Source organism: Protopterus annectens, chromosome 5.part0, assembly GCF_019279795.1.
Source record: "Protopterus annectens isolate FY-2018-M chromosome 5.part0, PAN1.0, whole genome shotgun sequence".
Taxonomy (NCBI): domain Eukaryota; kingdom Metazoa; phylum Chordata; order Ceratodontiformes; family Protopteridae; genus Protopterus; species Protopterus annectens.
The window spans coordinates 1780030502-1780054445 of record NC_056735.1 but is presented as its reverse complement, the minus strand read 5'-3'; the positions used below and the strand labels follow the sequence as shown (position 1 = coordinate 1780054445).

The following is a 23944-nucleotide window of genomic DNA, read 5'->3' as shown; positions in this document are numbered from 1 at the left end:
GCCTTAAAAGAGAAGACCCTATTGGCTGAGAACCCAAATACCTATGCCAACTTGGTACTCTCGCATTGGGAGAACACTTTTGTTCTAAATAATGAAATTTGGAAAAATCATATTTTTACGTTTCGGGCTATTGTAAACGTTAAAAATGTGTGTTTAATGTTTCCACTTTATCTGATGAAGGGTACATCCCGAAAGCGCTCATCCTGTTTTTTATCTGTTTTTTCATCTGTTTTGGATATTAAAAGACTCAACATAGCAGTGTTCCACTTTGTTTTTTGCTTTATGGACTATTGGTTTACTGCTTGGTGGACTTTAGCACAGCACTAGATATTTTCTTGGACTACCATGGAACCAAAGGATGCTCTACCCCTTGAAGTCAAATCCAATTTGTAATGAGTAATAAACGTATGAGGGTAGCCCAAGTTGCTGCTGCACAGATATTATCAAGTGTGACCTTGGCTTGAAAGGCTGCAGAAGTAGACTGATATCTCGTAGAATGAGCCTTAATTTTGAAAGGTAAAGGCTTACCATCAAAAGTGTAAATGTAAGCTATACAGCTAGAGATCCAATTAGAGAGGGTCACTTTGGAAACTGGGAGACTTAATCTGGAGTTGGAGAAGGAAATAAATAATTGGTCTAACTTCCTGAATTCCTTAGTCCGGTGCAAATAAAAATGTAATTGTCTATGAACATCCAACTGATGAAATCTGTATTCTGCTGTGTTGGAATGATTAGGTAAGAACAAGGGAAGTTCTATGGATTTGTTCAAAGTGTTATGGGAACAGACCTTGGGGAGAAAGGATGGATTACTACGAAGAGATACTCTGTCTTTGTGAAATATCAAATACAGGGTGGTTGATGGACAGTGCTTGTAACTCAGAAACTCTTCTAGCAAATGTGATTGCCACCAGAAACAAGGTCTTCCAAGACAGAAATTTCAAAGGAGACGAATAGGGTGGCTCAAAAGGTGGAGACATTAATTTGGATAGAACAAAATTCAAGTCCCATAAAGCAACCGGTTCCTGAAGGGGAGGTCTTAACAAAGTGGCACCTTTAAGGAAGGTCTTGCACAACCTATGTGACATCAGATTAGAATCTTGTTGACCCAGATGAAAATTAGAAATCGCTGCCAACTGAACCCGGATTGTGGCAGCTGCAGATCCCTGGTGGAAAAGTTCAGACAAGAATTCCAATACCACCAGAATAGATGCAGTATAAGGGTCAACATTCCTTTCCTCAGCCCAGATAGAGAATCTCCTCCATTTACTGGTGTATAATTTCCTAGTGGAGGGTTTATGAGAAGATGTAAGGATATGGGTCACAGAGGGTGAAAAGTCATGAAGCCTGACTAGGGATGGAACTGAAGCAGCCAAGCTGTCAAATTGAGGGTGTGTAGGCTGGGGTGAAGAGAGCCTGACATGTGCGTTAAGAGATCTGGCACTGGGTCCAGAGTCCATGGATTGTCTAATAGGCGAGGCACGAGAAAGGGGAACCAAACTTGTCAAGGCCAGTAAGAAGTAATGAGGATCAGTCTGCTTCCCAGCAGTTTTGCTTTCTGAATCACCATGGATATGAGAGGAATAGGGTTACCACCTGTCCCACTTTGCGAGGGACAGTCCCTCTTTGGGCAGTTGTGTCCTGACAAAAAGTTTTAAAAATGGCAAATGTCCTGAGATTTTAGGACAAAATTATTTCCTATATTTTATGTAATGGTTGCATAAAACAGTTATTCTTTATCCAAAATACCTAAATGTTATAAGAAACAGAATAAGCAACTAAAATGGTACAAGAATAAGCTTTTATTTAGGCAAAAAAGTTAAGTTCTAACCTTTGTACTGACCATGGGTATGTGTCGGCCTGTAAAATCTGATGTTTGTGCCAAAAATGTCCCACTTTGGCCATTTGAAAAGGTGGCAACCCTAGAGAGGAAAGGGTGAGAAAGCATAAAGGAGACCCAGAGGCCAATCGTGAACAAGTGCATCTCTCGGTGACTTCCCCAGAAGGGGGATGAGGGAGAAATAGCTGCTGCATTTGGCATTGATTGGGCTGGCAAAGAGATTGCAGCAAGGCTGTCCCCATCTAAGGAAAATCTGCTCCGCTATTTCCTGCTTCAGAGACCACTCGTGAGGCATCAAAATTGCCCAGCTGAGTTTGTCGGCTATCACGATGGTTGTCCCTGGTATGTGCATCGCCACCAGAAAGTGCTGGGAAGGTATCGCCCATTTCCAAACCCAAATGGCCTCTCGACAGAGTGGGTATGATCTGGTTCTGCCTTGTTTGTTGAGATACCATACTACCGACATATTGTCTGACTGTATTGCAATCGTCCCAAGAGGAAGAAGGTTGCGAAGTGCTTGCAATGCCAGGAGCACCGCCCTCATCTCTAGAACACTGATATGCAGGTGAGCCTCGTGATCTTGCCATGTGCCTTGGACAGTCCTGCCTAGATAATGCCCCCCCACCCTATCTGTGAGGCATCCGTGGTCACAGTGGCAACGGGTTGGCGAGGGAGAAATGGAGTGCCCATAGTTAACTGATTGGGTTGAACCTACCAATTAAGGTCCTTCTTGCAAGAATCTGTTAACAGAATGTGGTGAGTTAAGGGCAGTTGTTGGAAGAATCACTGGGATGACAGAAGCCACTGAAGAATCCGCATGTGTAGTCTGGCTAACGGCACTAGTAGTATGGTAAAAGCCATGGTCCTTAGAAGCTTCAGAACAGTCTTGGCCATGACTTTTCAGAGAGGGAGAAGACAGTGAATTTGTAGTACAAGATTCTGTGCCCTTTCTACTGGAAGGCAAACCAGCATGGCTACTGTGTCTATTTCTGCACCTATAAAAGTCACAAATTGAGTGGGCAATTTACAGTAATCCCCAACTGGACACAAAGTTGTATAGTAGCATCCCTGGTCTGAAGAAGTAGATGCCTGGTGGGGGCGGTCAGGAGCCAGTCATCCAGATAAGGAAACACCTGGAATCCTAGACATCTCAGGTGAGCTGTCTCTACTGCCATGCACTTGATGAACACCCTGAGTGCTGTGGAGAGACCAAAGGGCAGAGCATGAAACTGTTAGTGACTGGCTCCCAGCCGGAAGCATAGATGACTCCTCGACACCCTGTCCATTTTTATGTGGTAGTAAGTGCCTTTGAGGTCTATTGAGCACATCCAGGTGTCTTTCCCTAGTAATGGGAGTATAGACTGCAGTGTCACCATCCAGAACTTGTCCTTCTTTATGGATTTGTTTAATTTGCTGAGATCCAAGATGGGCCTCCTGTCCCCTGTACATTTTGGCACTAAAAAGAAGCTGGAGTAAGTTCCGAATCCTATTTGGTCTTTGGGGACGGTTTGGATGACTCTTTTTGCAAGCAACTTGTTGATTTCCACAGTTGCTTGATCCCTGTGATTGGGTGGAACATCCGGGATCCTCTTGGGGACATGAGGTGGCAGAGAAAAGGGTATGGAATAACCTCTGGTGATAATTCTTTGTACCCACCTGTCTTGAGTGATACTTAGCCAGGCTCCCGGATACAAAGAAATGCGAACCCCGACCAGCTCCAGAGAAGCACAGTAAGGCCCCACATCAGGAGCGCTGGTAGGGCTGGCCCCAAAACAAATCACGGCCTCCCTGGTTTTGCAGCCCACCCCTGCCTCTAGGGCGACGTCTACCATTTCCTTCTCCTCCTCTGCCTCTGAAGGAGGAGTCACCCTGTGCATCCAGGAAAAACCTCTGGGACTTCTTGAACCACATTTTACCACCTCTCTGACCATTGGGATACGGTCTAGAGGGGACGGTAAAACATACTCCCATGGCAGAGAGTGTTTTTCTTTCTTGCTCGCACTGGGTGAGTGTGTCCTTTAACTTAGGTCCAAACAATGAAAAACCATCAAAAGGGGCATTGGTAAAGGTAGACTTGAACAGCTCCATAAAATTACACAAGCGCATCCAGGAGTGTCTCCTAAGGGAAACTCCTGGACTCGCTGCTCTGCTCACTCCATCGGCTGCATAAGAGATCAGCCTCATGGACGAATTAACAATAGAATTCAAGGTGGACAATTGAGCAGACGCCTTCTTAGGGACTCCCTCAGTGGATGTACCTTGTAGAGTCTCTCCTAACTCCTGAAGAAGATCTCTTTGAAGCCTTGTATATGTGTGTTAGGTAGTTCATCGATCTAAGAGTAAATGCTGCTGATGAAAAGATACGCTTCCCGTATCTGTCCATCGTTCAAGACTCTTTATTTGGCGGAAGGACAGAAGAAGAAGTCTCCACTAGCTCCTTCTTAGTGGCCACCGCCACCACCATGGCATCTACGGGAACACCCTTTGACAAAAATTCCTTCTTCTTGGGAGCTGACAGAAATTTATTTGGTCTCCTGGAGACTGGCTCCATGGCATCAGGAGTATCCCATACCTTCCGACTAACAAGCTTTAACAGTTCATCGAAGGGTGGAGACACCCAAGATGCTGAGGGTTGAGACCCGAAAGCCTTCAGGTATGCTGACTCCTCATCAGAAGGAGTAAAAGTGGGCCAGCCACACCTCTGCTTAAGGATCTCCAAGATGTCTACAAAGAAGACATCATCAGAGGATGACTTGGGGGACCCTTCTGACTCCTCGAGGTCGGTGTCGGAGGTAACAGACTCATCCTGGGAGTCTACATGCTTCCTCTTACATGCCCTCTTCCATGGGGGCTCCTTGGAAGGATATTCTGGGGAGGTCTCTGAAGAATGGGGGCCACCAGCTGGGGGTTCCTGAGTCTGTGGGTCTCTGCTGTCCAGAGAAGGAGTAGGTGCTGAGACTGAAGTAAGTGCCCGAGGGGGAAGAGTGTCGGTACCCCTGGTAGGTGCTGATAATCGGAACAGCACACTCATCATCTCGAATGCCGACCTCCGTGGCTCCAAAGACCTCCCAGGCTCCGAGGAGACAGAGGACGCCATCAGCTCCAGAGCCATCGGCTCCAAGATAGATGTAGGGTCCGAGCTCACCCTAGCCAATGCACCGAGAGGAAGGCAAGGAACCAAAGAGGTCCGGTTCCAGGTGTCACTGTTGGGGCCGACCGTTGATCTTCGGCTCCAAGACACCACGGATGACACCAAAGGTGTCAGAGAAGAACTTGGCTCTAAACAAACTCAGAAGAAGCTGGAACTGAAGGTTCCACCAGTGGTACCGAGCACTCTGGCTCCAAAAGTCGAGCATGGCTCAGAAGAGGAATCACAGAAGGGATAACAGACTCAAGTGGCCCCTGGACTGACTGGATCAAAGCCAACAACATTTAAGGCAAGGCAGATGACTTCAGGAGTCTCAGCACTACTCTCTCCACATCTTCTTCTGATAAGCTCCTGGAAGATCTGGAAGACAGTGTGGGAGATTGAGATCTCTGCAGTATGGGGGACCTTAATGTAGGAGAAACCAGTAAGGGATCCATAGACAGGCACTGATGTCTGCTATCAATGGTCAGCTCCAAACTGCCTGATGCCGACACTGTAGCCATAGAAGTAGTACCCTTGATTGGTTCCGAACTCAGTGGAGCCGAGGAGGCAGCAGATTTGTCAGTTTTAGAAATTTTGAGAGGTGGCTCCGATGCACCAGCTGGCAACAGGGAATGCCTCTTAGAAGGTTTAGATTTTTCCTTTTTAGATCCATGCGACTTAGAAGAGGAGGAAGAGCTAGCCAGATCTTCCTCAAAGGAGGGCTTAAGGAGACCTTTTAATATAAGTTTATTCTTTCTCTCCTGCAATACCCTGGCACTAAATGAGTGACAAAATAGACATGTTTCCTGTAAATGGATGGCCCCAAGACAGTATACACAGTTACTGTGGCCATCCATTATAGACATCTTCTGTGAACATTTCACACACTTTTTAAAGCCAGAGGTCTTATGCTCCTAGACCTCTTTGACAGAAGATTAAGCTAATCAGACACACAGAGAGGAGAAAAGGAGAGTGGGAGGACTAGGTCCTCTAACTTAAATGGGCCTAGCCCTTAAAGTACTAGAAGATACACAACCACGAGGACTAGGTCCTCTAACTTAAACGGGCCTAGCCCTGGTTAGAAAAAGAAGGGAGAAACATAGGTCCTCTAACTAAAATGGACCTAGAAAAAGTAAGGGGTTAGAAAAGACAACTTTAAACACTCGCACACACACACCGGAAAAAATCTCTAACAAGTCTGAGATAGAGAACAAAGGTCAGAAACCATGTTCTAATTGCAAATACAACTATGCGGAGAACTCCACAAGCAAACGCTTTAAGCTACGTGCAAAAGTGCCTACAACCACTAATAATCAACAGTATCTAAACTATTAGAAATATACATATATATATATATATATATATATATATATATATATATATAATATATGGCAAAGCCCAGAGATAAACTAACTGGCACACAGGATACCAATGAGAATGATAAGGCCGATGGCCAACTGTTCTCATAAAACTTAACACACAAAGTGTGATAAGAGACTTAGGGACACAGGTGGACAGTGGTCTCACCTTCGATAACCACATCGCCACAACAGTCAGGAAATCCTTCTATGTGGCACACCTCATCACGAAGGGCTTTTCATCCAGAAAAAAGGAGGTCATTGTCCCACTGTACTCATCCCTCATTAGACCCATTATAGAATACAACACCCCATTTGGTATGTACCTCTCAAGACATCTGCAACAACTGGAAAGGCCTCAGAAATACCTCACTAAAAGAATCACAGGCCTAAAGCAGATGCCCTATGCTGACCGCCTTAAAAAACTCCAGCTATACTCTGTCGCATATCGTCTACTCAGAGGCGATCTCTGCTTAACATATAAGGCCATGTCAAACCCAGAGCTGTTGGACATGCTACACTTAAAGAAATCCCAATCCCTCAGAGCTACACACTCCAGGGATCTAAACCTTGTCATCACAATAAACAAAACATGCTGGAGGGATAGGTTCCTGACCCAGAGACTCCCCAGACTCTGGAATAGATTGCCCATACATGTCAAGCAGAGTGCCTCTTTGGACCTCTTCAAGAGGAACCTTGACGATTGGATGGGAGAAAGGAAATTCACCCCAGGGATCACGTCAGTCGCCCTGCTAGACAGGGGTCCAGGAAAGTAAATAATGTGGGAAGAAATAGCCAGGGAATTGTTATGGCTAGGCTTGTATAGGCCCTAGGGCTGATAGCCTAGTACCAACCTATGAACCTATGAACCACAGAGGGAAATACCCAGTAAATGCTCAACTATCTAACTACAGAAATGACACTAGCAAAAGCTATATAAAGTTATCTAAATATGAAAAACTGTACAAAATAACCAAAAAATCAGCGAAATGTGTTAGACAAGCCACAGCCAAGACGAAGCACATCCAAACTCGTCGATGCGGCAAAAGAGATCTGGGGATTGTACTGGTGCACCATGGGATACCTACCTAGCCACGAGCCAACTAGAAGACTTTAAGCTTGTAAAAAGGCCGAGTCGGAGCCAAGGATCGGCTCTGAACACATTTGTAAGAATGAAGGCGAGATAGGACTACAGGACATCTGTTGTTCTTCTACAGTTTTCTTGAAGAATGAAGTCCTAACAGGTTTTAAAAGCTGTTTTACCTTCTGCTGCTGTATTTGAGTGGTTGAATCTGTCAGATGTTAGTTCCTAGTGTGACACCCGATCCTATCAGTTGGCTGCGGTGTGCTTAACTAGCATTTGTTAAGCACCTCAAGGCCCTGTTAAGATCAGGTCTCAGACTAGGAATGTGCTTAACAAGCTTATTTATTTCCCTATTTTGCAGCATGATCAAAGTGTTCCATGTACTATGAGTTGGTTATGATCAGTAACTTGGTAATAATACTTTATAAAATGCATCTGAAAACAGCTGCAACAAATTAGCCCTTAATTAATCTTCAAACAAAAGGTTAAGCTTTTCTTCTGTTTGCTTATGCAAACCAAAAAATAAATAAATAAAATAAAAACAAGACAATATGAGAATGGTGCTACATGGCTGCTCTAATAGCTAATGAGAAGGAAACATGAACTTTAACTTTTTTAAAACAAAAGATGTAGAGACTAAGGTAATGCTATTTTAGTCACTTTAGAAAGGAAAACTTCACTGGAAGCTGGGTCTGCTACTATCTGCTGCTCTAACACGTAAAATTATTAGGGAATCCATTCCATTTTTCAGGTATTCTGTGCCTGGAACACTAACTGCCAGGGGTATGTAGAAAATCACTGTACAGATTCTTATGAGGTCTTAGGAATTAAGGACTCTGAAGTGACAAACCTTTTTCTGTCAGAATTAGTGGAAGGAGGACCCCTGTTATAACAGAAAACATGAACAGATATGAGATCAGGTGATATATGATAAACAGTGTGCCACCCTCATCATTGTTCATGTGGTTAGGAGCAATATTAAGATCTAAGTAAGGAACATCCTGACCTATATACCATAGCTACAGTAGATGGTTTAAAATCAGGAGTAGATAATATTCATTGAGAAATTGTACTTGCATATATGGAAGATGGTTCAGAGGAAGTGTGCTTGAAACTACCTATGTCTGTTACTAACATAAATTAAAATATTGTCTTGTAAATGCACATGATTAAAATGTACAGAAAACATAAGGGTTTTGTACTGAATGGATCTAACAGTAATTAAGACCACCATCTATTCTCTAAGGAATGTAAGCTTCCTGAGGGGAGAGATTGAGCTGGATAGCAATCTCCCAGGCTGTTACTGCTAATTTGCAGAGATGCAAGATTTTGCCCCTCCTTGCTTGTTGATAGACATTATACTGGTATTGACTGTAAGGAATCAGAGGGTACCTGAAGACCAGAGGTAGTGCAGAGATCGTAGAACTAGGATCAGGGCTTTCATTTTCTTGGTATATATATATATATATATATATATATATATATATATATATATACTGTAGCTCCTATCCTGTCTTGACCATACACCGTGGACTTTTATGTTCTTGGAACATACCCCGAAGCCATATGTGAAGCATCCATGGATACTTCCTGGTGGGGGGGGGGGGGGGCACTTTAGAATTGAGTGATATCTGGTGGATCCACCAAAGAAATCATTACTCTAGGACTGAGTGATACCTGGTTGATCCACCAAAGAAATTCCTCCTTTATGAAGAGCAAGACAGGAATTGGGAAAATGAGGGGTGGCAGTGCTGTGCCCAGACTGACCTAAAGTGCCGCTAAATCGTCATCATTTATATGCTTGAAGCCATGTATTCCAGGGCTTTCAATATTTCTCTTACAGAGGTCAGTTCTAGAAGGAGTAACTGGAAGAAAGAAGTCAGAAACATCATTTTGTCCTGATAAAGAAATCCCACTATGGGGACGATATCTAAATGGCAATCTAGGAAAACTAACTCCTGGGAGGGCTGAAGGACTGATGTTTTTCAAATCTGAATAAAAATATCCATTGTAAACTTGAAATTCTGAAGAAGCTTGTTGTTTGAAGAAGTCAGAAGAAATCCTAGAAATGGGTACATGTTGATATTCTAAAGCTTGCAAATACTATGACAGGGACTTGACATTTGGTAAACACCACTTGAGCTATATAAGACCAAAAGATAAAGCCAAAAATTGAAAATGAAATTAGAAGGAACAAAACTATAAGAATTGTCTGTGATCTAGATGAATGAATATAACAATATGCACTCTTGATGTCTAGGTACACTACTGGCAGTAGAGATTGAAAACATAACATCTTCAACTTTGGGACAGCTAGGAAGGTGTTGAGGACTGATAAACACAGAATGGGCCTCTCAAGTGCCCACCTTTCTTGGAACTAAGAACAAACAGTCTTAAATAGAAACCTTTTCTCTCTCTTGGGGGTGGGGAGTATTTCTTTAGTTTCCTGATGGTAAATTTCATACAGGATTTCCAGAACCATGTGTTTTTGGTATGGTGAACTTTAGCAATTCCAGAATAGGACAGAGAGAGATCCCAAGTTAGTCTGAAGGTTTTTTTTTTTCAATGTTAAGAAGTCATTTGTCTGAGGTTATCAGTTTCCAAAAGGGTAGGGACTGAGAAACCTTCTTTGAAAGACTGGGAGGGGATTAGCCAAGGTGGAAGGTGAAGAGAAAAAGGGATCTGATAGGTTGATTGGTATGTGACGGTAGGAAAGCTAGTCCAAGGAAAACCAAGAGGTAACCAGTACATACAGGAGAGAAATTAATTAGGGGAAGGAGGGAGGGAGTGAATACTGCAACAGTGAAGGAAAGGACATCAACTGAAATATGTCCTTCCATTAACAGGTTGCAGTACAGTATTCTTAACATCTGGGGTAGTGTCAAAGTTCAAGAAGAAACCTGGGAGGACGAAGGACCAGCAGTGCCCCCTAGGAAGCCATGAAGGATTGTCCTAGCAAAACCAGCTCTAGCTTTGGAGATTCCATCCAACTTCTAGTGCTTGGTAAAAGTATGCACAAAAGTCCAGGTAGCCGCCTCAAGAATAGAGTTAGTATCCAAACCCTTGAAAAAGCACCAGAAGAAGTCACAGCTCTAGCAGAATGACCCTTTACAGAAGAAGGAAGATTATCATCATGAAAAGAATAATAAAAAGAAATAGCCTTTGAGATCCATGAAGAAATAGTTTGCTTGGATACAGCCAATCTCTGAGACTTAGGATGAAAAGAAACACACAACTAATCAGATTTTCTAATGGACTTAGTCTTATCCAAATAAAATCTGAGTTGTCTATGCACATCCAAAGTATGTAGCACCCTCTCACTGGCAGATTGCAAACAGGGGGAAAAAGTACGCAAAAGAATAGACTAATTAGGTGACAACTCATTAACCACCTTGGCCATAAAAAGGATTAGTATGCAAGGACACCCTGTTCTTATGAAACACAAAAACAGGAGGGCAAGCCATAAGGGCTTGAAGCTCAGCCACCCATCTGGCAGAAGTAAGGGCCAACAAAAGAACAGTCTTCCAAGAGCAATTCTGCAAGGAAGCTGAAGCAGCAGGCTCAAAATGAGCCTGAGTTAACTTCTCCAAAACAAAATTAAGATCCCAGGGAGGAGGAACAGGCTTCCTGGGAGGCCTAATATGAAAGATGCCTTTAAGGAATTAGCTTCAAATCTAGAAGGTAAAGGAGGAGGTAAAGGCAGACAAGAAGAGATAGCTGATAAGTGGCCTTTAACAGAAGAACAGGCCAAACCAGCATTGAGAAATTCACACAAATAAAGAAGCAAAGGAGCATCCACAGTAAGTGGATCCAGGTTACGAGAGAGGCAGCAAACAAAAAAACTTCTTCCATTTGGATAAGTAAGATTTCCTAGTACTGGGTTTCCTGGCCTCCTGCAAAACCCTAAGCACGTCCTGAGAAAAAAGGTGTCTATGTGGAATCAAAATCCTATCACCCACAGTGTCAGTTGAAGAGTGGACAGGTGGGATGGAAGAGATATCCCTTGTCTTGTGTGAGTAGGTCCACCCTGTAATGTAACTTGTGATGATTGCCCTTATATAAATGCAGAAGAAGAGGGAAACAATGCTGTCTTGACCAACAAGATTTTGGAAGCGCCCTGCTGAATTTTGAACATGACTCTTGAAATGAAAGGAAGGGGAGGGAATGCATAAAGAAGCACCCCCTTCCAAGAAAAAGAGAGGGCATCCACACTAGAGGACCTGAGAGTCTGGCAGAAAATACAGGAACTTGTCTGTTCAGAGGGAAAGCAATGTCCAAAAATATATCTCAGTGAAGCATCCATTCATAGGATTGAGTTAAGGACCTGCTCAAAGTGACTGCTACAATCTTTTGACTTGAGAGAATGCAAACTGCCTGAAGAGTCACTTAATACTGGACAGCAAGATTCCATACCAGGAGTGCCAAATGGCAAACAAGGTAAGATCTTGTTCCTCCTGTTTGTTTACATAGCACATCACTATGGTATTGTCTGTAAATGCCTTGAAAAGTCCTTATGAGAAAAGAGGATGAAAAGCTTGAAGAGCCAGCAGAAGAGCCCTCATCTCTTTGACATTGATGTGCTTCTTCTGTTGAATAGGTAACCACACCCCCTGTACCTTTAGGGAGCCAAAAACTCCTCCCCATCCCACATTTGAAGTGTCTGTGAACAGTTCCTGAGAGGTATGAAGGAGATGAAAAGGGAGCCCTGGATTCAGAGACAACTGCTAGATTCATCAATGAAGTTCCTTCTTGAGACAAGGAAGAAGAGGATCTACAAAGTCTAAAGTATGTGCATGTTGAAGCCAAACTGATTTCAGGAAACACTGAAACTTTCTCATGTGGAGTTTGGCCAGGGGGAGCATATCAATGGTAGACACCATGAAACCCAGAGCTCTCAGAAACTCCCTGGCTGTAATGGAGGCCAAAGGAAGAAGAGTTTGAAAGAAGGAAATGAGAGTTAAGGCCTTGGAAGGAGAGAAGGATGCCAGCATAGGCACTGTCTGAATCCTGCAACCTAGAAAAACATGATCCTGAGAAAGAGTCAGAGAAGACTTTTTGAAGTTTATTGTGAACCCCAGGGTCTGAAGAAGGGAAATTGCAAAATGAAGATTTTGCAACAGGATCTCTGGAGAGGAGGCCTGAATTAGCAGGTCATCTAAATAAGGAAATATTTGGATCCTCTGAAGCCTGCAAAAAGCAATCACAGGAGTGAGGCATTTGGTGAATACCCTTGGGGCAGTAGAAAAGCCAAAGGGCAAGGCAGAGAATTGAAAATGCCAGGAAGCAACAAAGAAATGCAAAAACTTCCTGAAAAGGGGGTGGATCAGAATATGGAGATAAGCATCCTTGAAATCCAGAGACACCATATAGGCCTGAGGAAGCAAAAGAGGAAACAGAGTCTGAAGGGACAACATTCAAAAAGTGGACACCTTCAGAAAAGTGTTTAGATGAGAGAGGTCTAGAATTGGTCTATAAGTACCCTCTTTTTTGGGAACTAGAAACATTCTGGAGCAAAACACCCTCCACCTTTAGGACACAGGCACCTCTTGAAAAGTACCCTGAGTCAAAAGGTCTCAAAATACCCCTGGGAAAAAAGGGAGTTGTCCCTGAGGAGGCTGAAGAATGCCCATAAAAGGGGGATGGGATTTCCACACCATGAAATACTCCTGGTGAATAATGAACAGAACCCAAGAATCCTGAGTTATCTGAAGCCAAACTGGAACAGAGAGAGACAGAAAGGTGAAGAGAAAGAGGAATGTGGCTGGGAAGAGACGGATAGACAGCACCTGGTTTATCTGGAAAGGAAGAATTTTGAGTCCCTGAAGTCTTAGTAGCCTTAGCAGGAGGAGCCCATTTGTCACTCTTCTTACCTTTAGTAGGAGGGCAAGATTGCCTGCAAACAAAGGCTGGCTTATTGAGGTAGTTTCTCTGAACTTTAGGAACAGGAAAGACAAACACATGTTTGAGTTCCTGTAAGGCCTTTCCCTTATCCTGAAGGGACTTAAACAAACTAGCAGCAGCTTCCCCAAACAAGTGTTTATTATCAAGAGGGGCATCCATCAACTTAGCCTTGATATCATCAGGCAACGGTTGAAGCCAAAACCAAGAATACCACCTCATCACTGAACCAAAAGCAGGACAGGCATTTGCTGCATCATAACTACACTTGATGGAATAACGAACCACCTGAAAGGAAGTCTCTAACAGGGAAAGAGAAGAAGTTTTATCCTCAAAGTCTGGGAGGTCAGAAATAACCTGACAAGCCTGAAAAAGGAGAGCCAACACATACCTGGACATATGGGTCTGATAATTAATAGCCCTAAAAGACAAGGTAGCTGAGGTGTAAACCTTCTTACCTAGCCTTTCCATGGTTCTGCTGTCTTTATCAGAATGCAGTAACTTGGGCGAAGAAAGCAACTGAAAGGGCTTATCAGAGGCTATAGACACCACTGAGGGGTCAGCAGCAGGACACGTGTACAAAAAGTTACAGTCCTCAGGCACCCAATAAAACCTATTAGGTTTCTTGGGAGCAGGGGGCAGAGAATCAGGAGAAGTAGAGGCATTGGAAAATGCATCCAACAAAGCAGCCAAAACAGGAGGAATAACAGAAGGTTTTGGAGAATCCATCTGCAGAAACTCATACCGTATTTCTTTGTAAATAAGACCTAACCAGAGAATAAGGCCTAGTATGGTTTTCCAGGGTGGTCATGATATAAGCCCTACCCCAAAAATAAGCCCCAGTTAAGACTGTCAACAACACACAACAGACGTGTTGAATTATAAAATAATATTATTGACAGCTGTTGACTGAGGTTATCGTACTCTGCTTGCCATTTTCAGACCATTCGGACACCCAACTTCTTCTCTTTGCAGAAAGTCGTAAGATTCTTTCCCTGGGAGTCCACCATGATTCTTACTGTAACCCTAATCATCACTCACACTTGATGGTTGAGATCCTTGGCCCATAAACACTGGCAGGTGTAGTTTGATCGGTCAAAGTACAGACAACGCACGTAAAGCGCACGCACTTGATAACGAACTGCTGTGGTTGTGTCTTCTCTTCTTAACTGGCGCCATTTTGTGTCACCACTCAGGTTTTGTAAGTCTTCAGTTACCCCCCCCCCCCCAGACAAGATGAGTGCAAAAAGAAAGAGCTATTCCATCAAGTACAAGAAAGTAATTGTAGAGGACTCCAGGGGAAAGAATCTGACGGCTTTCTGCAAAGAGAAGAAGTTAGATCTCCGAATGGTCCAAAAATGGTGTGCAGCGTACGATAACCTGAGTCAACAAGCCGACGAGGGAAATGCTAAGAAGTGCAAGTGTGGATCAGATTGGCAACCATTATTTCCTGAGCTGGAAGACAACATCTGTGAGTGGATTACTAACAGGAGAGCAAAGGCTTTGGTTGTGCACAGGGCTGATACTCACGCATTTGCCTTTGCAATGGCACCACAGTTAGAAATATCCCCAGAAGAATTCATAGCATCACAGCATTGGCTGGATGGCTTCCTTTAACGATACGAACTGTCTCTAAGAAGATCAACAGCACTGTTCAAGCTGGAAGATATTGAAGTTATTAAACGTCCACTTGCGTTCAAGTCCTTTGTTGAGGGCATCGACTTTTCTAAATACCAACTCTCCAACATGATTGCTATGGATGAAACTGCAGTGTTTATGGGCCAAGAATCTCAAACAATTGATCAGAGGGGTGCCTCGTCAATCTACATTCCCTTCACTGGTTACGAGAGTGCATGTGTTACCTGTATTTTGGCAATTCGTCTAGATGGAAAGAAAACCCCACCTCTAATAATTAGTAAGGGCAAAAAAAATAAGATTGAACATGTTTCAGGCATTTACATTCTTGAAACTGAAAAAGCCTGGTGCACACAAGCAGTTATAAGGAAGTGGGTCGATGTAATGCTGCCACTTGTTTTGCGAGGTGGCGAAAGAGGTCTGCTAGTCTGGGATTCAGCCAGTACTCACCACGCTAAAGAAATGAAGAAATTCCTTGCACAAAGAAGAATAGATCAAATAATGATTCCTGCAGGAATAACTGCCTATCTCCAGACTCTTGATATCACAATAAACAAGCCATTCAAGGACCATTTGCGCATGGAACTCAATGACTACACTGAAAGTAGAATGGAGAGAAATCAGCATAAAAACTTTGTGAAGCCTAGCCAGCAAGTGGTCGTGACTTGGGTGAAAAATCCATGGGATAAAATCACTGACAGCTGTGTTGCCAATGCACTATGAGCAGGCTACTTGCACAAGCAGTGCTCATTTAAGGAGAGCTCTATTGCTAGGTCTGACAAATTGGGGCTATGGTTCTACAGGAAATGGAGTTGCAAGAAATTCAGGCTGAAATTCGGGGGTTGGAGACTTATGACAATGTTCCAGAAGAAGATGATATGGCTGTATTTGAATAACTGTGAAAGCCAAGGTGCAGATATTCTGAAGTTGAAATATTTGTTGCACTGTTTATGTAGAATTCTCACATAACTGTTAACGCGTTGCTTGGAACTGTTGTCCAATAATAGAAAAGTACGAAATAAATGTCAATTTGTGTACTTGAATAAATGTTGATTTTTGTACATGAATAAATGTCGATTTGTGTTCATTAATAAATGTCGATTTTTGTGCATGAATAAATGAATAAAGGTAGATTGTTGTATGGTGTGGGTAAATAAGGCATCCCCTGATAATAAGCCCTAATGCGTACTTCGGCGGGGGAAAGAGTATAAGACCAGGTCTTATTTTCAGGGAAATACAGTACTTTTATGGATTTCAGAGACCTGAGCAAAATCCCATTTAAAAAATTCCATCGTCCTGGAGATTGTGTCCCCAAAAGAAATTGCTTGAAAGGGAGTATCAGGACTGTAAGATTCCTCTTTCTCTAACCCATAGTCCAAAGGGGAAGGAATTTGGGAAGAGTAAGCAAGGTATTCCTCATCAGAATTTAACTTCTACTCAGAAGAATCCTATTCCCTGGGCCTTTTAAGGGAGTACTGTAGAGGACTACGGGGGAACTGGAAAAGAAACCCCCTGAGGAGGTTTTAATGCCATCAAAGCATTAAACAAACCCTGAGTGAAGGCCTGTCACTCACTCTGTGGATCCTTAGGAGCAGGAGAGACATGTTTAGTTTTTTGTTTGTTCTTTAATGGGACATCTACTCTGTGAAACCTAGAAGTCTCTGATCCAGGAAGGCATTCAATAACAGTAGCTGGGACTTCTTCCATAACTAAAATCTGAGTTACACCCCTAGGCTCCTCGGAAATAACCAACAGTGGTTCCCCTGAACATCTGAAACAGACATCTGCAAAGCCTCATGGGACATGCTGAAAGCCAGATCCCTATCAGCCTCCAACCCAGTTGCAGCAGAGGAATCTGACAACATAGCCAGGTGAACCTCCAGGTTCTCACTCACCTTGGGAGATATGTCTAGCCGAGGCTGGACAAAGGAAGACTCTGGTCTTGGTTTCTTAACCTTCTTCTTCCCTGATGGTTGACCCTTGAGGAAGGTTCCTTCCACAGTATCCTTAGTGAAAAGCTTACGTCACTGATTCTCCAGATAAAATGCAAGGGAAGAAAGCCTACTAGGCACAATCTTCAAAGGAAAGACTAACAGATAGAACAGGTTGTATGGTTGCGAGAAGCACCTAGGCAAAATAAACACTGTTTGTGGCTGTCTTTATGGGGAGTCTGTCTCTCATACTGGCATTAACCCTTCCTGGATGACATGAACCCCCAGAAGCAACCAAAAGTCAAGATAAAAGGAAACCCCAATGAGACACTTATCTGCAATGGCTCAGAAACCAACAAACAGGATGTAGGTGTTCAGAACGATGATCGAGAGATGCATCCAGATTGGCGGCAAAGGCTTAGGTGTTCAGACTGACGATCAAGAGATGCATTCAGACTGGCAGCAAAGAAGTTCTGAGGATGGTATGTCTGGATGTCATCTTTACACATTGTGCTACTTGAGGAGTATATATGTAATGTACGGCGTACCTTAAACCAACTGTAGGCTTTTGTATACTGGCCGGATGTCAGGCTACCTGAGACAGGGAATCAGATGTTACGAATAGTGCAACCACTGAATGCAAGGGCACCACTGGATCCTTTCATTCATATCTACCCAATATGACTTATGGGTCCTCAAGCTGCTTGTTGGATCTGACCCAACAAAGCTAGTGCTTCAGCCTCAAGCCCCTTTAAAAATTATTTTTCCTCATCATACCCCAGTGCACAAAATTACCTCAGGTCACGTTTGGTGCTAAGGATAGGAAGCCTTGAGTAACATATGATAATGGATAAAATATCCTTTAAGTCCTACAAATATCAACAGAAAGAGGGATAGCATGATGGCTATCATATCAGATATACATGAACAAAAGGATCCAGCATGATTATAAGCAAACCATTTCCATACTCTATTCAGTCAGTCTGACTTATGGGCAAAAATACCAAAACTCCTGGGTGACATCATGACAGAAGACCTTTAAGAAGTTTTAGACCTGGAAATGGAATCCAATTTGTAGTGGCTAATGAAGGTATGCATTTATATCAAGGTTGCTGCTGAAGAAAACCCATCAATTGAGGAGTACCTGAAAAAAGTTGTGGAGGTAGCCATTAACTTAATGGAAAGGGTCTTAGGTCTGACAAGCAGAGGGTGATTAGGGGTTGAGTAGATGTAGGAAATGCAATCTGAATGCCACCTACAAAGGGTGACTTTGTACACATGGTGACCTAATTTATTGATTGTGAAAGGAATGAAAAGTCGTGTGTCTTTTCTTAAGGATTTGAGTCTTCAAAGTTAAAACCACAGTTGCCTAGAGATGACCAGAGTATGTGGGATATATTCAAAACCACCAAGTAGCAAGACACAAAAATAGAAATACCACACACACAGGCAGGAAAGAGGATCCAAAGTATTTATTCTTTAGTGCCTCGACTTAACCATTCTTCAAGAAGTATAGAATAAAGTAGCAAAACATTCCCCTTAAATACCCAACCCTAATGAAACAATTAAAAACAACCATAAACTAATTAAATCAAATATTTCCAATTAATTTCACAATTAAGGCCATGTGGAACCATAGTATTATACTTCAAGATGAATAAAGATTCCTTAAATAGTAATTTGTTCTTTAACATTTCATCATCTCCTAATTTAACAAAAACTTTATCTAAAATAGCAGCCTGTAACAACTTGTAATCACTTTTGTGATGCTGCATAAAATGCACTGCAATGGAACTTTCCACTTTACATTTCTTTATGTCTATGGCATGTTCCTGTAATCGATGTTTAAATATTCTTTTAGTCTCCCCTATGTATATTAAATTACATGGACAATGTAAAGCATAGATAATACCTGTAGTAGTACATGCAAAATTTCCTAATACTGTAAAATTCAATGTTAAAACCACAATTGCCTAGAGATGACCAGGATTGTTGTGTCTTTCGGCTTTTCCCGGTTAGGGGTCGCCACAGTGGAACTCCAGTCCACTAATGATTGGCAGTAGATTTTTACATGCTGATTTGCCAGCCCTGACGCACAACCTTCAACGAAGGTACGCCCATTCATGCATGTCTCCACACAGAAGCCGCTCTAGCTGAGAATCAAACAGGACAACGTCTTACTGTGAGGCAACAATGCTACCGCAGCACCACCACCGCAGTATTGTGGGATATATTCTTCTTTATTGGTATGGTTTGGGAAAAAAGGCTGACAGATGAATCAGTTGAACCATGGTTGCCTTGGAAGCTCCCTTTGTTAGAAAATTTGCATTTGTATAAACATAAGCTCTGTCTTTGTGAAAGACTAACTTCAAACTACATCAAGGAACAGGAACTGGAACACTACCGATAGGACATATAATTATTTTATTACGTTCTGGTACCTCGGCTTCTCGCCTTCTGTTGGAACAATTTAATCTTCCAAACGTGCCCCTTTATATCTTTTCATCAATTATTCAATTAATTTCAAATACAATTAAATGATTAAATACCTAACTACAAAACCAGCCTTACATTACAAGAAACTCTTCGGAATGAAATCCCTGTATTAAGGTACAAGCAATTATTCGATTAAGTTAATTCTAATGTGCAAAAAAGTAGGATACAATATCATTGAACGTAAACCGCAAAAACTCAATAGAGACATTAGAGACTTTGAAAATGGTGCCATCTATATCCGTTCACGGAGAGGGCATGTAAATATTTATCGGAAGAGGAGAAGGCTTGTGTCTGGGGTCCATGATTCATCTGCTTCATCAGGTGAACAGTTTTTAGGAAGAAAGAGTGTTTCCTTCGAGGAGGTTAGTTCACAAGAATCTTTGAATTTAAAAAACGCATCGGAAGGGCATGGACAGGCTCAAAAACAACCCAAAGCAAAAATGGCAAGGGGAAAGGCAACGGAAGAAACAGAAAGAAGTGAGACTGTTAAATTCAAATGAATGTGTAAGTAATACATTCATAAATAACATTCATGGTTCTTGTGCTTCTCACAGTGTGGTTAAACAAGTTAACTATACATCTGATGCACTAAATGGTATTGATTTAATTTCTAAAATATCAGAATGGTTGTATGAAACACATCATTTGTATGGGGAAAAGGAATTGTGTGATTTAAATGTAAATGTGAATGAAAGGGGTCTATATCAGATGATCGAAAGCTTACAAATCTGAAGCTCACAACTTCGAACTGCAAACCTCGAAAGCTGAAAACACCGAACATACAAAAAAAAATACTAACTACCCAAAAAAAAAAAATGCTCTATGCAGGGGGGCAAGCCCCCCTGCACCCCCCACACCCCCACTACTTAAATATACCAACTCTGAGATCGCACTATAGTGTAGTAAAGGGAAATCTTCCCTTCCCGCACTCTATGGCGATCTCCATTCTGCTGTTCGATGTTGTCAGCTTTTGGGGTTTGAAGTTCGAAGTTCAAAGTTGTGAGCTTCTGACTTACCAGCCTTTGATGTTCCGATATAAACCCGAATGAAAGACATGCCAATGATTTTCGTGCTTCTTATAACATAGAGAGTATCGAAAACAGTTTAAACATTGCTCAAGATGTTCATTTAAATGATGGAATGTTTACAGAAGTTTTGGATCATGAAGAAAATGTTTTGAAAATCATTAATCTTACTGATGTTGAAATTTGCTAAGAAAGTGTTGCTTAGAGGTGCAAAATTTGTTCCTACCAGAATTCCATCTTTGGCAGATATGATTATTTATGTTAAAAAATGTTGCCGCAAGTTAAACCTTAAAGTGTTTTTTCAAGTTAGATCAGATATGTCTCTTGTAAATGGGGGGGGGGATGGTAGTGAATCTTCTGATGAAGATGACTTACTGAATTTAAGTATTTATGACAATGAAATGTTTGAAACATGTGTAGGTTTGGGTGAAGGGAATTTAAATGATAATTCACAAAGTAATATTTCATCTGAGCCTTTTTTTACGGGATATGGATGTTTGGAAATGCCTAAACTGAATTCAGATAGCAGTTTTATGTCCCCCAAGAGAGTCAAGCCATTAATGTTTTTGAAAATTTAGTGTGTAAAAAAAGTGGAAAGGAGTTATGGTCAGTTTGTAAAGAATTTTGAATCTTACAACTTAAAAAAGGAAGAATGGTTGGCCTTGCAGGAACTTAGATCGAATTTGAATGGGATAGTATACAAAACGGCTGATAAGGGAGGCAATTGGGTAGTCATGACCATTGGATAGTCATGACCATTGCACAATATGATTAAATGGTTTCAGATATATTATCTAAAGAAGGATATAATGTTAAATTGCAATATAATCCTTTACATAGGTTTGTAACAGAGTTAGAGGATATATTGGAACGTGGAGAGAGGTTTGGTTTTTTGAAACATAAAGATGTGAAAAAAGTAATTGGTAAGACATCCAAACATCCACTTATGTATGCTATCCCTAAAGTTCATAAGAGTGTGTTTAAACCCCTGGGGAGACCAATTATTTCTGGTATAGGGTCCTTTCTTGAAAATATTAACATTTTTTTGGACTTTCATTTCAAGAAATATTTAACAACTATACCCTCTCATGTTAAGAATACTCAACAGATCTGTCAGGAATTGTTTAATTTGGAAAGGAAAGATAATTACTTCTGGGTAACAGTGGATGTTACTGCTTTGTATTCCAACATTGAGAGAAGATGGGGTATTGAGGCTATGGCCAAAAAACTGGGGGAGGGGCCACCTTCTACATTTTTGTTGAGCTTACTTGAATTTAGTCTTGCACATAATTATTTCACATGGTTTATTGGTTCATTGGTAGGTACTAGGCTATCGGCCCTAGGGCCCATACAAGCTTAGCCAAAAAATGTACCCTGGCTTTCGCCACCCAAGAAAATTATTTTCCTGTGCCCCTGTCGAGCAGAGCCACAGAAGTGATCCCCGGGGTGAATTTCCCATTTCCCATCCAATCATCAAGATTTTTCTTGAAGAGTGCTAATGAGGAGCTCTGTTTGACATAGATAGGTAGTCTGTTCCAAAGTATGGGAAGTCTCTGGAACAGGAATCTATCCCTCCAGCATGTTTTGTTTATTGTGGTGACAAGGTTTAGGTCCCTAGAGCGTGTAGCTCGGAGGGATTGGGATTTCTTTAAGTGGAGCATGTCCAACAGCTCTGAGTTTGACATAGCTTTGTATGTTAGGCAGAGATCGCCCCTGAGTAGGCGATATGCGATGGAGTAAAGCTGTAGTTTTTTGAGACGGTCTGCAGAGGGCATCTGTTTGAGGCCAGTAATCCTCTTTGTGAGGTATTTCTGTGGTCTTTCCAGTTGTTGTAGATGTCTTGTGAGGTACATACCAAAAGGGGCGTTGTACTTTATAATGGGTCTAATGAGTGATGAGTAGAGGGGAACAATGACCTCTTTTCTTTTCTGGGTGAGAATCCTTTTGTGATGAGATGAGCCACGTAAAAGGATTTCCTGACCACTGTGGTGATGTGATTATCAAAGGAGAGACTACTGTCCACCTGTGTCCCAAGGTCTCTTATCACATTTTCGGCATTAAGTAGACTACCAGCTATGTGGTAGTTCATGGGTACAGAGTTTTTACCAAAGGGGATGACAATACACTTTTTGGCATTGAGCTTCAGGCCATGGCTTTGACACCAGATATCTGTATCAGTGAGGCCCTTTTGTAGTTTGTCCACATTGTTAGGAGTTTCGATTATGGCTCCTAGTTTGCAGTCATCTGGAAAAAAGAGTTTTTCTTGCAAACAAGGGGAACAGCGATGGGGGCAGTCTTTGCCCCTTCATATGCCATAGTTTACATGGGTGACTTTGAAAATCAGTTTATGATTTTACAGGAGTATTATGTGAGAAACGTAGTATACTACAAGAAATACATAGATGATCTATTATTTATTTGTAAAGGTGACCAAGCACAGTTTGTAGAATTTATGGGAACCTTAAATAATAATTCACATGGGTTGAGGTTTACTTGGGAAATTGGTAGGGACCGCATTTCATTTCTGGATGTCATGTTCTACATAAATAGTAATAAAAGGGTATAGCACAAACCGTATATGAAACCCACAGCAGTCAACAATTTCTTACATGCTATGAGTATGAATCCCCCCATCTGATTGATTCACTACCATATGGTGAATTTAAAAGAATTTTTATGAATACCTCTGAAGTTGGTTTAAAAGAAATTAACTTGGATGAGGTGTATGCCAGATTAACGAACAGAGGATATGATGATCGTACATTACAAAAAGCAAAAAATAAAATTATAGATATTGGTGAAGTCAGAGGGAGGGTTGGTGCCAATCATTATGGAAGAACAAATAGATGATAGAGAGGATGGAAAGGTGAAGGAAAAACTATTTTTGTTACAAGATACTCTGACTTTTCTCCTATGCTGGAGAAAATTGTCAGACATGGGAAATTTGTAAGTCAGGATATTTCCATTGGTTCTTATTTCCTAAACGTATAGTGTTTTCCTATGGCAGGTACAACAATTTAAAAGAATTGTTGAATAGAAAAGGTTTAAAATTAAAACATTCAGATACAATAGGTAAAATTGTTGGAACCTACTGCTATGGTAAACGCTTAGTATGTAATCTAGTAAAAAATCTGGATGGTAAAAAGATTAATAGTAAATTATATACGGCCAGTGAATATTACAACTGTGACAGCTACGGAGTTATATACATTATAGGTTGTGACTATGATCCAACTTCCTGGCACATTGGTCAAACTACCAGGAAGGCCAAAGTACGAATCATGGCACACGTGGGGGATCTGAGAAGGCAAAAACCTGAGAGTCCAGTTGCCATGCATTTTTTGTCTAAACATCAAGGGTTAGATAAGAGCTTATTTTTTTAGCATATTAGCACGTCCGATTTTCAGTAATGGGGATTTCAAAAAACAGTTAAACAGACTAGAGAATCGAATGATTATTCATTTTCATATTTTATATCCTCAGGGAATGAACTTGGAATATAATTTGAATATTTAGGGTAGTTTAGTATAAGCATAAATATTTAGGAATG

The 23944-nt window shown here is 41.7% G+C and overlaps 1 protein-coding gene across 2 annotated transcripts in view; it reads right to left on the bottom strand.

Moving 5' to 3' along the window:
• LRRC63 (leucine rich repeat containing 63) overlaps window positions 1-23944 on the bottom strand; it is a 739268-nt gene that overhangs the window by 220278 nt on the left and 495046 nt on the right. The window lies entirely within an intron of this gene.